At 40.4% G+C, this 16,182-nt stretch overlaps 1 protein-coding gene across 2 annotated transcripts in view; it reads right to left on the bottom strand.

The window, feature by feature from the left end:
* Positions 1–4,858, bottom strand: part of LOC126291817 (luciferin sulfotransferase-like) — a 54,946-nt gene extending 50,088 nt beyond the window's left edge. Inside the window, exon 1 of one of the 2 annotated variants that reach the window (XM_049985513.1) lies at positions 4,595–4,858. The gene's annotated coding sequence lies outside the window, so the exon portion shown is untranslated. The remainder of the gene's footprint in view (positions 1–4,594) is intronic. The other variant, XM_049985516.1, reaches the window with a different exon arrangement.
* Positions 4,859–16,182: the final 11,324 nt, after the last annotated feature.

The raw sequence follows: 16,182 nt of genomic DNA, 5'->3' as shown, positions 1-16,182 counted from the left end.
CGAGGCTGCGGAAGACAAAGATCACGAGTTCGAGGCTCGGTCCGGCGTTTTAATCTGTCAGAAAGTTTCATTTCCTGTTATTTACATTAGTTGTTAACTGTTTTTTTTTCTCAATTACGAGGGGCGTTCGAAATGTCTGTGCAATGTCCGAGAGATGGCACCACCGGCGCGTATCGAGGTCATGTTTAGTTAGTAGCATCTTTGGAAACAACGAACGCCAAGTTTCAGCCATATTGGTCCATTTCTTTGTGTTTGGCATTCGTGTGAATCAAGGAAGTCCAATGATTGTTCAAAAAATATGGAAGCAAAAGAATTTCGTGTGGTGATTAAACATTACTTTTTGAAAGACAAAACGCCTCAGGAGACTAAAGAGAAGCTTGATAAACATTACGGTGACTCTGCACCTTCGATTAGAACAGTTTCTAAGTGGTTTCAAAATTTTCGGAGTCGCCATATGGGCACAAGTGATGCTGAACGTTCCGGACGCACTGTTGAGTTCACGATTCCAGGAATCATTGATAAAATACATGATATGGTGATGGATGACAGAAGAGTTAAGGTGCGTGAGATTGCTGTTGCTGTGGGCATGTCGAATGAACGGGTACATAATATTTTGCATAAACATTTGGACACGAGAAAGCTACCCGCAAGATGGATTCCGCGATTGCTCACGCTTGACCAAAAACGGAATCGTGTGAAGTGTTGCAAGAATGGTTTGAAGCTGTTCAGGAAGAATCCACAGGACTTTAAGCATCGTTTCGTCACTGTGGATGAAACACGGATACATTACTATATTCCTGAGACCAAACAACAGTATAAACAATGGGTTACGAATGGAGAATCTGCACCGAAATAGGCGGAGACCATTCCTTCGGCCAGAAAGTTTATGACGATTGTCTTTTGGGATTTGCAAGGGATAATCCTCATCGACTATCTGGAAAAGGGTAAAACTATTACAGGTGAATAATATTCATCGTTATTGGACCGTTTTAAAACCGAGCTGCAACAAAAACACCGGCGATTGGCCCGCAAAAAAGTCCTTTTCCATCACGACAATGCACCAGCGCACACCTCAGCAGCTGCGGTCGGAAAATTAATGGTTATACGATTCCAACACATTTCACATCCCCCCTATTCTCCAGACTTGGCTCCCTTGGATTACTATTTGTTCCCCATTTGCAGAAATGGCTGGCGGGAAAAAGATTTTATTCAAACAATAAGGTGGTTGTAGCAACTAATAGCTATTTTGCAGACTTAAACAATTTCTATTATTCGGAAGGGATCAACAAACTAGAACAGCGTTGGACGAAGTGTATAAGTCTAAAAGGAGACTTTGTCGAAGAATAAAAAAAGGTTACCCCAAACACGTAAGTAGTTTTTATCTTTGAATCGACTTCTCAAACGCCCTTCGTACATTTTGGAACAGAAAACGAAATTTTGATATAAATTTGGAAGCGTGTCTGCATCGAACCTGTTGATTCTAAACCGTTAACAGCACCATTTGTGATAATAGATAGTATTATTATCAGTGGCTGCTTCCTGTTTCCTCTTTGCAAGAATCAACTTGTAAGAACCTACTTATAAGCACACAGAACCGCTCAGTTCCACGGTATAGCACTTAGTACGATGATAAAGCATTTTTTTTTCTGGCTTGTCTCAGTAGCTAAGTAATTTTTATGCTCCATTTCCGCTCTCCAGTTGTCTGGCATCAGGCCTTTTGGAAGGAATTTTAGTCAGCGTACTGACGAACATTCTGGTTACCTGTTTCACCTACAGACAGATGACTGTAGCTTCAGCGATACAGTGGCTGCCAACTCAGCTCTCGAGCCAGTTCCAATAAAGTACCCTTCAGTCTTGACGGACCCCCAACCTAAAGTCCTTGTGGCTTCAAAGTGAACAACTGCATTGCTCATGCTTCACGACTGCTTCATACACACACACACACACACACACACACACACACACACACACACACACACACACTGCAAACACATACCTGAATAAAGGATAGTATGGTAGGACATGCGCTGAGGCACTTACATGGTGACGGCCGGGGTGGCCGAGCGGTTCAGGCGCTACAGTCTGGAGCCACGCGACCGCTACGGTCACAGGTTCGAATCCTCGTCGGCCCATGTGCCCACGTGGAGATAATGGTCGGTCGACAGCTGACAGCTGACGAATTGAGTTAAGATGTAATAGTCAACATTAGTATTGTGCACCTGGAACACCCCATCTCCGTTAAGCCACGAATCGAGCTCTTTTTTCCTGCTTCCTGAACGAGCCTCAGCCGTATACTGCCACTGTATTCTCAACAACTCTCAACAGTATACAGTGACTATTCTGTCACTGGTATATAGAGCCACTGTTCCCCCAACAACCATCAACAGTATACAGTCACAGTTTTCTCAACAAGACTGAGCCGCAAACAGTGTTCCCTCAGCAAGCCTCAATGGTAAACACTGTTGACTGAAGAAGCCTCAGGCGTACATGCACGCATTGCTCTCTCAACAAGCATCAGTGGCATATAGTCACTGTTCCCTCAACAAGCACCAGCGATATACATTATACAGTCACTGCAGGCTGTCCCACATGTAGGCTGAGTGGGCAGGGAGATGATAAAATTGCTGTGGAAGAGTCTGTCTTCTACTTCACCATGTAAGACGGAACCGGTGACTCGTTGTAAAGAGAAAAAATGGTTCAATTGGCTCTGAGCACTATGGGACTTAACATATTTGGTCATCAGTCCACTATAACTTAGAACTAATTAAACCTAACTAACCTAGGGACATCTCACGCATCCATGCCCGTGGCAGTATTCGAACCTGCGACCGTATCGGTCACGCGGTTCCAGACGGAAGCGCCTAGAACAGCACGGCCACACGGGCCGGCTGTGAAGAGAAGACTGAGCCGCTCTCGAGAATTCTGCTAACATGAAATCCTTCTCCGTTAACGCCGTCGTTTGCTTTTTTGATCATATCACCAGAGTGACTCAAAACACTAGAAAAATTCATCTTAACACGTTCACGCCGGCGCTGCTAATTGTGTTCCTAGCTGTGGGGCGGCGCGCCCATTCCTACTTTCCTCCACCAGCTGGGCTTCGTTTCCTGTTTTTCACTGTGGGGCGGCGGTTGCCTTCAAACTCTGTCAGATATTATTTTAATATACCGAATGGAAAAACTAGTAGAAACCGACCTCGGGGAAGATCAGTTTGGATTCCGTAGAAATATTGAAACACGTGAGGCAATACTGACCCTACGACTTACCTTAGAAGAAAGATTAAGGAAAGGCAAACCTACGTTTCTAGCATTTCTAGACTTAGAGAAAGCGTTTGACAATGTTGATTGGAATACTCTCTTTCACATTCTGAAGGTGGCAGGGGTAAAATACAGGGAGCGAAAGGCTATTTACAGTTTGTACAGTAACCATATGGCAGTTATAAGAGTCGAGGGACATGAAAGGGAAGTTACGGTTGGGAAGGGAGTCAGACAGGTTTGTAGCCTGTCCCCGATGCTATTCAATCTGTATATTGAGCAAGCAGTAAAGGAAACAAAAGAAAAGTTCGGAGTAGGTATTAAAATCCATGGAGAAGTAATAAAAACTTTGAGGTTCGCCGATGACATTGTAATTCTGTCAGAAACAGCAAAGGACTTGGAAGAGCAGTTGAACGGAATGGACAGTGTCTTGAAAGGAGGATATAAGATGAACATCAACAAAAACAAAACGAGCATAATGGAAAGTATTCGAATTAAGTCAGGTGACGCTGAGGGAATTAGGTTAGGAAAAGAGACACTTAAAGTAGTAAACGAGTTTTGATATTTGGGGAGCAAAATAACTGATGATGGTCGAAGTAGAGAGGATATAAAATGTAGACTGACAATGGCAAGGAAAGCGTTACTGAAGAAGAGAAATTTGTTTACGTCGAATATAGATTTAAGTGTCAGGAAGTCATTTCTGAATGTATTTGAATGGAGTGTAGGCATGTATGGAAGTGAAACATGGATGATAAATAGTTTGGATAAGAAGAGAATAGAAGCTTTCCAAATGTGGTGCTACAGAAGAATGCTGAAGATTAGATGGGTGGATCACATAACTAATGAGGAGGTATCGAAGAGAATTGGGGAGAAGAGAAGTTTGTGGCACAACTTGATTAGAAGAAGGGATCGGTTGGTAGGACATCTTCTGATGCATCAAGGTATCATCAATTTAGTATTGGAGGGTAAAAATGGTAGAAGGAGGCCAAGAGATGAATACACTAAGCAGCTTCCAAAGGATGTAGGTTGCAGTAGGTACTGGGAGATGGATAAGCTTGCAACGATGAAGTATCATCTCCCATGTGTTCATCTGAACTTACTTCATGTTTTCGTTTCAGATTCTGACGTCGAGTTCGATTTCTTTGTTTTCCGGCAGCTTGCGGGTGGTGCAAAGTTCAGCATTCTATTCGCCTTTACAAGCTTGTTTGATACGCAGTTTACTTGAAAAACTACGACCGCTTCCGAGAAGACGTGTGTGTGTGTGTGTGCAAAAAGTCTGAAACACCCCACAGATGAAGATGTGAAAGTGGACGTGTATGCAGCAAGATAAGTGTGGCACATACCTGTTCCAAAAAGAACTGTGGTGCTCTAAATGGTGTTCCTTCCTCCACCAGCAGCGTTTCTGTTACTGCTGCACAGTAGCCAGGCACCCTCACGGAAGGACACCAGACAAACGCACACTCACATACACACACAGAGACGGAGGCACGAGTGATGTTTAAGGTGAGCTGTGTTCACGCCCTAATTGCAACTTGACTTCACGAGTTGGTACTTTTCCGCTCGCGGCGATAACGCCCCCCAGAAACGAGCGCGATGTTAATTCACAACTGCCAGGCACGTGTAACTGCTTCGCTTATCAGACAATCGTGAAGTGTTGCCACAGAACGCTTTCTCACGGGGAGCTTTACAGATGTGCTTTCCTGTAGGCAAGCCACTTCAGTAGCCGCTCTCGGCGACAATGCTAGTAGGTATGGTAGATTTAACGTGCCAGTGAGTAACAGAAAGCAGACGCACGGTGTCACATCAGTTATTCACACCTCGCACTGATCTCATTAGTAAATACCAGTTCGAGTTCGAATCAGCCTACGAAGTACAGCGTTAATGGTACAAAGTCCAGCATAATGTGAAGAAAATGTCATTTTTCCTGGATATGATCTAAGATGCACTGTCGACAGTGAATGTTTAACTGTTATGACGTATCGACTGCAAGGATGATCATCGGAACTGAAAGCCACGTCCACTTTGGAAATGGTGAATTAGCTGATCCCTTTGCTAACATCGTTTACTAATATTCCAGGACATAACTGTCGTCATGAGTTTTTACCATTCTCATAGGCAACTCTAAAGAGGAAATACAGAACTTCTAGTATGATAAAATAAAAGAAAAAAACATAAGTTAAATATATTTCAATTTTTTAAAATTTTAATCTGATAATTATATATATATATATATATATATATATATATATATATATATATATATATATATATATATATATTGTGTTTCATAGTAAGTTTGGCACAGCTTTGCCACAGGAGACAAGAAAGCGGTCGGAGACGTCCGTCTTCTGGTCGGCTCCTGATCGTTGTCTGAAGGAGGCTACTTTTTGATTACTCAGAGACTTCTATTATTTGGAAAAGAACAACCCGGATTTCTTTACGTCATCAGTATGAATTTTATAATCACCTAAGGGACCTTTAACAATGAACAATAAAAAAATTGCATTTTGCAAATGAAATCATTAATAAACGGGGCAGCTGTGAGTTGTATAGAAGACAAGGAGCGGCCTTGTGTCTACGACCAGGGTGCCGCAGTATTCTCTGCTGTAGTGAAGGCTGATTGACATTTATAAAAATAATATGGCATGGAGGTAAGAAAAAATAAAGGAAAAGAATAGAATAAGAAATCTGGTAAACACAAAATATATTCAAACTATTCCCACAAGCAATTAGGGCTTATTTATAAACAGGCTAACTTACATAAGAAATTTTATGACTGTATGGTGCGATCAGATTTCAGCCTGTCCAGGGCTAGCTTCTTGGTTTACGCCTTTGTCACAAATTACATTCATTACTTTTCTCCTTCCTCGGAGACAATTCTTGCACCGTTCACCACCTTCATAGCAACAACTTGCCGGTTTACTGTTCCGAACATAAACTACTCGAATTTTATTAATTGATAATGTTGTCTGCACGCTGGCAACGCCGCTCACTTTTATGGCTTAATTCATTCGCTAACTGTGTCTATCAGTAGTTAGTGCCTTCCGTCGTTCGAATCTTTTATTTAGCTGGCAGTAGTGGCGCTCGCTGTATTGCAGTAGCTTGAGTGGTGGACGTGGGGAGAGAGATGGCGGAGTTATGAAATTTGTAAGAATTGATGTCATGAACTGATATATATATTATGACTATTACGGTAAATACATTGTTTGTTCTCTATTAAAATCTTTCATTTGCTGACTCTGCTTATCATTAGTTAGTGCCTTCAGTAGTTAGAATCTTTTATTTAGCTGGCAGTAGTGGCGCTCGCTGTATTGCAGTATCTTGAGTAACGAAGATTTATGATTAGGTAAGTACATTGACTTCAGCAGAACTTTGCTTACAGAGGACGATAACTACGACAGTTCCACAGAATTATCTTACAGCACATTTAGCACTACAGGGCACGCATTTGAGTGATTAATTTGGTACTTAAACCATTTATTTATCAAGATTGTTGAATTAAAAAGAAAGTTTTTCGTGATACATTTCATTCCATTGCTGTAATCTGTAACACCTGAGGGTATAATTACATTAATCCTCAGGGGGGTGCACCCTTACTTTGTGTACCATGTGTTTGGCAAGCACAAGGAGCCCTAGCTAATGTGGTATTTGCTTATACAACTTTACACATAGGTACCATATTTCTCCAACACAGAATTACACAGCTATCTGATTATTTGACAGAGAAACAAACATCTTTTTACTACGTCAGTGACACATATTTAAGCAATTACGCAGGTGGATAACTTTACACTTATGAAATTATATTTCGTCTGTACTTTGTGAACTGTTCATATTTTTTCGGAACCATTGTGATACTATGAGAGGTTTGAATGATGTATTTGGTATGGGATCATGATTTTAAAGTACGTTTGAGGTAGATGACCATTTTGACATGAGCAGAGAATTTTTTTTAGGTTTTGAAATTATTGGAGGAAGCTACGACGATTTTGAGATTTGGCTGAGGTTTTATGATGTTATGATGACGATGTGTATTACGCTGTTGCGATATGTTTATGATCAATAAGCTGATGCTATATGAGTTATTTGATTATGCTACGTATCTTTGTGATGAAATATTGAAGAAGTGTCGACGAATAATGTAAGGAATAATGAGTAGTGGTTAGGGACTCTGGTTTATGAAAAAGGTGGTTGGAAACCAAGAATCGTACTTTAAGAGTTATGAAATGTATGTAAATGCGTGAATGTATTACAGTGCCGACGGAACTTTTTTGGACACTGTTATATCAATAGGATTTTGTTTCTACAGATTTGTAACGCAAGTTCTTGACCTGTGAAATTTTTTATATGAGACGGCCACTGTAGCGGAAACTGGTGTCGTAAATATTTCGGTAAGACAGTTAAGTGACCACCTGCATGTAATGCGTCGTGGGCATCCAGCTGGGCGACAGCCACCGGAAAACAAGCCATTAGTGTGTGCCTTTCAGAGGCACAGGCGAAAAAAAAAAAAAAGGGGGGGGGAGGCCATTATCCTCGCTATTGACAGTCCTTTGTAGAAAGCACCGCAAATACGATACGCTTATTTCTTGGAAACATTCTTACATCTGCACACCTGATTATGACAAGTGCCTTTCTACAAGAGTTGAGAGAATTTGTACTAACTTATGAAATGTCGCATGACTATTGAATGATATTTTTATGCTTTGTACACAGTTTCTTCTTTCCAGCTGTGTTGCAGCATTGGTTTTATAAAATTAAATTAAATGCAGTTGCTAATGTGAACACTTTCTGTCAACAGATCTATTAAATAATTATTTCATGATCCACATTCTTCGAAAAAGGAGCTCTTGGAATGGAAAGAGCAATAAGAAGCGACTTCTAATGGTAACTGTATATATAATTTTCTTTTCAAGTACTTGGTAATTTGTTGTAGCATTAGTTTTTGTGGTGCACCACTTTAATTACATAGACATTCAGATGTGAATAGACATTGTCCTTATCTGAATTGTTGTCTTTAGTTTAACATTTTTTCTGCTTGAGCTCTGTCATGTTTAGGTATAAGTTATAGCATTTGCTGCTCCTGTTTGCCATGCATAGTGCTACTGAATGTCACTTTGTATTACTAGGTTAAGCCAATTTTATTACTGATTTATTTTTCTTGTTTGCTGCGCATTGCCTTATATTAGTTGTAGTATTGCTGCCTTTTTTTTGCCAATTTCCATTTTTTATCATTGCTGTTTGTGTTAATTTGTTTTGTGCTGCTGCATTGCCTCGTCCCTTAGTTTAGCATCTGAGCTCAGTAGATTTTAAGTTAGCTTAAGAGGGGGCAGACTATATAAGAAAATAAATATGATGAATTGGAAGAAATGCATTGAGAAGCTATAAGAAAATGGTTTGGCCAAAAAAGTAGTGTATAGTGGAGAAAAACTATTTTTGAAAGAGGATGTGAGCATAATACAGAAAGCAGGCTTCGATATGGCTTTTTGGAAATAATGAAGAATGAAGGGAGATCTCCGAGAAGTAAAGAAAGTTTTGTTTGCAAAATACTGCAGTAAAACAAACCCTGTCCTTTCTTTGTGTTATCCCACTATGTGTTTGTGTACCCTTGTGTATTTGTTTTCTTCCTGTCTCTGTGTACTGTTTCATAGAATTTTTTCTCTTATAATACTAAGCTACATTCACTATGATGAGGAATACTGTTATCCTCAAATATAATTTGCATTAATAACATGTTATTTACTTTGTAAAGATGTTTACACATTATTTATTCTGTTTTGTTCTAATGCTCATCTGTGAAGTTGAGGTTTCAAAAGTTATTCTGATCTTTTATGTATGTACTTATGTCATAATTTTTGTAACACTGGTGTATTTGTTATTTCGATTCTTTTGTAAAGCTTGTTTTACTGCAAATGTTATCTGTACGATTATGTTCTTTAATGATATATTTTGTGCCTTTGTTATTGTATTCTCATGTTATAAAATTGTAATTGACACCAGTCCATCAAATTAAGTAACTTGTAAATTACATTTCACTGCGCAGGTTTCTGTTGGTCATAGTATATGGACAATATGTGAGAAGTAGGGACTGATAGTGTTTGCACATGTGTTAATAACTCAGCAAGGGACTGGATAACAGCATTGCTGGTTCTAAGGACATTTCAAACAAATTCTTTGTGATTGGACAAGTGGTGTTATGGACTTGCTATATTGCCTGCAAGACTCTTCAATGGTGATTGTGCGCCTGCACAGTCAAACAGATGGTTGCTGGCCATCTCTACAAGGACTACAGTGGGTCTACACCTTTGATGACCCACCAATACCATCATCTCTACAAGGACTACAGTGGGTCTACACCTTTGATGACCCACCAATACCATTATTTCTACAAGGACTGCAGTGGGTCTGCACCTCTGGTGGCCTACCAATAGTAATCTCTACCAGGACTACAGTGGGTCTACTCTGTGTTGACCTATCTACCAATATTCTTCAAAACTTCGACTGACTCTGCTGTGGGTTTGCTCTGTTGTGGCCCATTACCTGTCTGCATGTCAAGAGTCAGCACTGTCTTTCCATTGGAAGGACAACACTACTTCTTCAAGACTGCATGGAAATCCACTACTTCTGTGTGCATTTTATTTTACTACTCAGACTTTGAGAAAAATACTGCAATTTTACTTTAATGAATGATCAGGACTGTCTTTATGGACTGTGAGAAAATTTCAGCTTTTGACCAACATTGTATCGATCAGTGTGTGCATTTCATTTCTTTGTTATTGTAATTATAAAAAAATTTATCAAATCGTCATTGTCCACTGCCCAAAACAATTTGTAATTTTTTTGTGGGGAGCATGGGGGCTATGTAAGTAGGCTGTTTAGGTTTTCTTATTGGTAACGCCACATAGCGCTCTGTATGAAAAATCACTGGCTGTGCTGTGCGCAGTCTGTGGCTAGTTTGCATTGTTGTCTGCCATTGTAGTGTTGGGCAGCGGCGGCTGGATGTTAACAGCGCGTAGCGTTGTGCAGTTGGAGGTGAGCCGCCAACAGTGGTGGACGTGGGGAGAGAGATGGCGGAGTTTTGATATTTTTAAGAATTGATGTCATGTACTGATTATATATTATGACTATTAAAGTAAATACATTGTTTGTTCTCTATTAAAATCCTTCATTTGCTGACTCTGCTTATCAGTAGTTAGTGCCTTCAGTAGTTTGAATCTTTTATTTAGCTGGCAGTAGTGGCGCTCGCTGTATTGCAGTATCTTGAGTAACGAAGATCTTTGTGAGGTAAGTGATTTGTGAAAGGTATAGATTAATGTTAGTCAGGGACATTCTTTTGTAGGGATTTTTGAAAGTCAGACTGCGTTGCGCCAAAAATATTGTGTTTCAGTTTAAGCACAGTCGTGTATAATTGTTCAAAGAGGACGTTTCACATAGACCAGTCTTGTATAATTTTTCTAAGGGGACGTTTCATACACTACATCGAGAAAATTTGAGAAAAGCGTCCGTACAAGAAAATAACTGAGATGAAAAGTATACAGCATAGCATCTGGGTGACAGATGGTGTTCTGGACCTACTGCAGCCGCAGAAAAAGTTACATTACTTTTTCCCACTTAATTTACAAAGTTCTCCATTTCTTACTCTAATCGTCCAGTGAATTTAAAAAATCACTTCATTTAGTCTCTCTGTCCACTTAGTTTATAAATTTCTTCATTTTGTATTCTATTTGTCCACTTACCTATAACATTCTGCGCTACTGCCACATATCCACTGCCTGCGCTTTCACCTCCTCTATCGAACAAAGTGCCTCAGTCGTTAGTACACAGGACTCTCATTCGGGAGGACGTCAGTTCAGACCCGCCTCCGGCCGTCCTGATTTGGGTTTTACGTGATTTCCCTAAATCGCTGCAGGCAAATGCCTGGATGGTTCCATTGAAAAGGTTATGGCTGATTTCCTTCCTCGTCCTTTCACAACCTGTGCTTGTGCTTAGTCTCCACTGACCTCGCTGGAGACGGTACCTTAAACCGTTGTCTTCCTCCCGTCTTCTTCCCTGCATTTCCGGTGCTCTGCTTCTCAATTCCATATAGTGCTGTGCTCCAGGGGCACACTTCCAGGAACGCTTTAATTATTTCCACATCAATATCTGATTCCAATACAGAGAGATTTTGTAAAACTAGAGCCAGCTTTTGTTCTCCTCTGCCTACTTACTTCCTGCATCTTACTTCTTCCACATAACACAATCTGCTGTCACTTTTATGTTGTTCCCAGTTTTCGTGTCAAGACAGTTCTTGTTCTCCTCTCCAGTACTCATCACTGACACGTTGTATGCTTCGTTTAACGAATGAAGGACGCCGTCAGGACCACTATCTCTCGAATGACGGCGATCTGACTGGCAGTTAATCTGCAGATTTAAGTTTGGGAAAGGGAGGATGGGGCGCGACACTAAAAATGTTACACAAGTCTCAACATTACAAGTAGCGAATGCCGTACGCATCAACAGATACATTTTCGATGTTTTTCTCAACTATTTCCGCATGCTTCACATTCCTAGTGTGGTATGCATACTGTAAGACCTTCACTATACACACCATCAGATTATTTGACTTATTGCTCTAACGAAGTAGGCGAGTGTCAGCAATGTGTCTCGTGGTCTTATTGTGGCATGTTTATCTTCTGCCATTAGGTCAGACGATAGAAATGCCACTTGCACGCTTAGAATAGGAGATTGACGGTGACCAATTTTAAACACAACTTGATTAATTTTCACACACATTTATTAAAATAATAACAAGCATAAAAATTACTTAACTTGGTTCTGGATGCTATTTACAATTGACAATCTGAAGTTCCTTTGGTATTGGTACGTTAATCTTATTCTCACATATATCTCTGATATACATTTACCATATTCCTGTACATAGCCATGAATATAATCTTACTATGTGCAGACTGAAACTTGACTATCGGCTGGTACAGACTGGTGCAGACAAATGCAGACTGACTAATCGAAGGTCTGTACACTCGTTTACACGGACTGGTGGAAGCAGATTGTCTGGTGGCCACAGTTGAGCACTACTAGTGTTCAGTCGGCTATTATTTTACCGAACTTTTATTTCAGCGTCCCTGAGACCTGCAGAGTGAAATTCTCGTTCTCGAATTTGGTCCGTCTCTATGGCACCGCCATCTCGTACTGCAGAGACGGACGAGCGCTGCGCCTGCGCTGTTGTGCTTAGAGGGTTGCGCTCTAGTGGGAAAGTTGTGCACGCGCTGACTATGCAGAACTATGTACACAACACCTAGGAAGTGAAAGGTTTGAAAAATTTAATACATCTAAATGACGTAGATAATTAGAGGTGCAGCTTACATGGTTATCTCTTGGGTAGTAACCAGCTTTAATTGAACATCACTTTTGCAAATTTTCTGCGTATTCCTGCGTAAAATCCTGTATTTATACATTCGTTATCACAAACTCAAAATTTCTCTTAACGCCGAAGTGGGAACCAGAATTTGGAAAGTTTCGAGATTTTTTAGTAGTTGACATGTAAATCCTATTCACTAAAGCCAGCAGACTGCGAAAAAGAGGCGTTCTTGATTTCCACATACATTTGCATGACCTCGGCATACTTGGGAAGTAGGAACTGGCGGAAAAATGAGGCAGTTATCTTGATTGTCCGACTGAACTCGCATACTCTGTCGCTGAAAACTGGAAGACAAGTGTCAAGAATGTTTTTCGGATCCTCAAATCCATCACGCTCAGATATTGCCCCAGTGCATATTCGGTTTTTAGAACAAAATCCGCGCAAACCCATTGAAGGTGATAATTACTAATTTTAACATTCTTTGCGGACGGTTTATCCGATGTTTATATTTTACTACTTAGACTACTGAGCTACGTGTATTAGCTCGCCGGCCGGTGTGGCGGTGCGGTTCTAGGCGCTTCAGTCTGGAACCGCGTGACCCCTCCGGTCGCAGGTTCGAATCCTGCCTCGGGCATGGATGTGTGTGATGTCCTTACGTTAGTTCGGTTTAAGTAGTTCTAAGTTCTAGGAGACTGATGAACACAGATGTTTAGTCCCTTAGTGCTCAGAGCCATTTGAACTATTTTGTATTAGCGCCTCTACTGCACCAGCTGCTTGCAAAAGGTGGTATTTTACAGTTATTTTAGCACCAAAATAATTGAATGTACAATTGCTTTTATTGGTTGAGAATCTAATGCACTGAAATGTAAACCTATTAATTGTAGAAGTGGGAAAGGTGTAAACAACTTTCAACCTACATTTTATGTTATATAATCCACTGAATTATAACCTTATTTATCACTTTTTCTGGTGGCAAAGTTTCTGAAATAGTAAAATGGTGCATAGAAAATTTCTACTTGAGGATAATTAAATTATATATCCCACCAGCCAGCATCAGATTCCTATCAGACCGACGAGAAAGTTGACCGACGGCATTGTTTAGAGGCCAGCGACCGATTTCAAAAATTACGCAGTTTGCGTAATTACATTGCCCGGATACTGATAGAAAACACCGGTAGAAGAGGTCACAGGCACGCTGAAATAAAAGTTCGCTAAAATAATAGCCAAGGGAACACTAGTAGCGCTCGGCTGTGGCCACCAGACAATTCGTCGGCAATTCTTCTTCGCTGCAGCCTGAAAAAGTTCTAAAATGCAGCATAATAATTTGATATGTGGAATTAATGAAACAGAAAAGAAGATTCTTAATTTAAACACGGTTATTCTGATTACATTGGCGTAACTATTTAATCAAAAGTTATAGACACTTGAGTGACTTATGTTTTGTGAAACAGCGATCGAAAACAAACGAGAGAGAGAGAGCTAGAGCTCACAGCTGCTGCTTTTGTATAATCCAAAAACAAAACTACGGCGACTGCCTTCAACTTGTTTTACAGTTACAATACATAAACATTTCTCTGGATCGCTCTTTCCCGGACAGCAAAAAATGCATTCCTCACATTAAATCGGGTCCTTTCCTCCTTACTTTACAGATTTGTTTACACAGAGAAAGATCGTTCTTAATGTATTTTAGCCTTAAATAAGAGATTGTGGAATATTCTATTAATTATTCAAAAAAGCAACATTTCATTGTCTCCTTGAACATTTGTTTCTTATTTTGTCTCAAGAAATACAAAACAAGGATTCAACTGTGGTATTATACATTGTGTTACAGAGGAGTAAATAAATATATTCCAACATCATCATTAACAATACACACTGTCCAGTTGGTAGTTCTTTTAGAGAAAATGTTTGGTACGTACACGTTACTGTCTTTCTGTACCTGTTTTTTTTTAAGTTTATTCAAATACATTTGTTTTTAAGAAAATATCCACGAACTTTTAGTAAGTATACATAAATACAGCACTACAGAAAAAAGTTCTGTGTTATCTCCTCTTCTTTTTTTACTAATTTTTTAATAACAATCTTGACGCAATTGTCTGTAACCAAGAAACACTCGCAGCGAGTCCGGTTGACACATTGCACTTTCTCTATTAGGCGCGCTCTGTTGGGGAGGCGGGACCGTCTGCTCCTGTGGTGACCTCTGGAGACGATTCCGGGAGACCCGCTGGCCATCACAGCTGGAACGCCAGCAAACGGCACTGCCGGCTGGCCACGCCCCCGCTCCTGCTCGCTCGGCCACGCCCCCACTCTGCTCGATCCGTACACGTGACGACCTCCTGCGGCCGTTGATACATGAAAATCAAAGCAAGGCAGTAGTATCAGCTCTACAAAAGTTAGTTCAATATCGCAGAGCTGTCCTAGAGCAAAATTTGATTAGTACAATAGATTTCACTTTCATTATTGTCTTCTGTGTGTATTATTCTTGCGATCCAGGTCTATCTTTAGGAAACTTTATTTATTACTAGTTTGTAGTTGGCACCACTGTCTATAGATCACGGCATATTTTCAAAGCAAGTGAGTCGAGTTCTTGGCTGCTGATTTTACAAACAGTGCTCGTTTATGCATTTTAGTGTTCACCAAAGGCATTTCAAGAACGTCCCTGCAGTGTATAATTGTAAAGTTTGAGTGCGGCGACAATTAGCACGCTTTCACGCTGTGTTTGTTTATTGACGAGGCAGTTTTTTACTTGTCCATTACCTCGCCAATGCAATAATACCTTCTGCAAGTTCACTAAGTCACTTCTTTAGTGTGTTGAGACATGTGTCAACGTGAGTGTACACACGGAAGACGTGTCATGTGCACAGGACTTCTCACTGCATTGGCTGGCATACAGTTCACAGTGGTGAGTTTGGCATATGAACTGTTCACTTCATGTGACGCTTGTTCACTCGCTTGAGTGTCCTGTTGCGACCATTGTCCACTAGTTCACGTCGCAATCTCCATGTATGAAACCACTCGCAAATAAGTGAGGCCCTTTTTCTTATCCACACCAGTCTGTTCGTTCCCTGGATCGCATTTACTTCTCGTACAAGTTAAGTGACATAGTTTTTACATTTGTCTCACAAGTGGCGTACTTTACATGAATAGTATGTCGCCCGTGTGTGTTTTTTTTTATGTTAGCCATGTTCGTTGCAATGCGTTGCTCGTGCTCTGATGTTCACAAAATTCTTTACTTCTCCCTTTTTACTGAGTAGCATTACCTAGGTTATGGTCGTGTTACCAAGTACCCATGAAATAATCCTATTCTAGATAAGGATCGGCAGTGAGCAATGCACAAACAATATCAGAACACAGACCGCGATCACGAAATTAACACATGCCTCCGAAATCCCATGTGGCAAAAACCTAAACTCTTGATCTGCATAAACTCACATATCTCATGGTCTCACATCATTTAACTTATAAAGGATCATGCTGATAAAATTGTGGCACAACACCTTTGCATAGCAATTTTCTAATTCAAAACATAATTCATATCAATTCATTAGAAACAGGTAAGCAATAGGTAAGCATACA

This window comes from Schistocerca gregaria, chromosome 9, assembly GCF_023897955.1.
Source record: "Schistocerca gregaria isolate iqSchGreg1 chromosome 9, iqSchGreg1.2, whole genome shotgun sequence".
Lineage (NCBI taxonomy): Eukaryota > Metazoa > Arthropoda > Insecta > Orthoptera > Acrididae > Schistocerca > Schistocerca gregaria.
The sequence above is the reverse complement of the archived record's forward strand: the minus strand, read 5'-3'. Positions and strand labels throughout refer to the sequence as shown.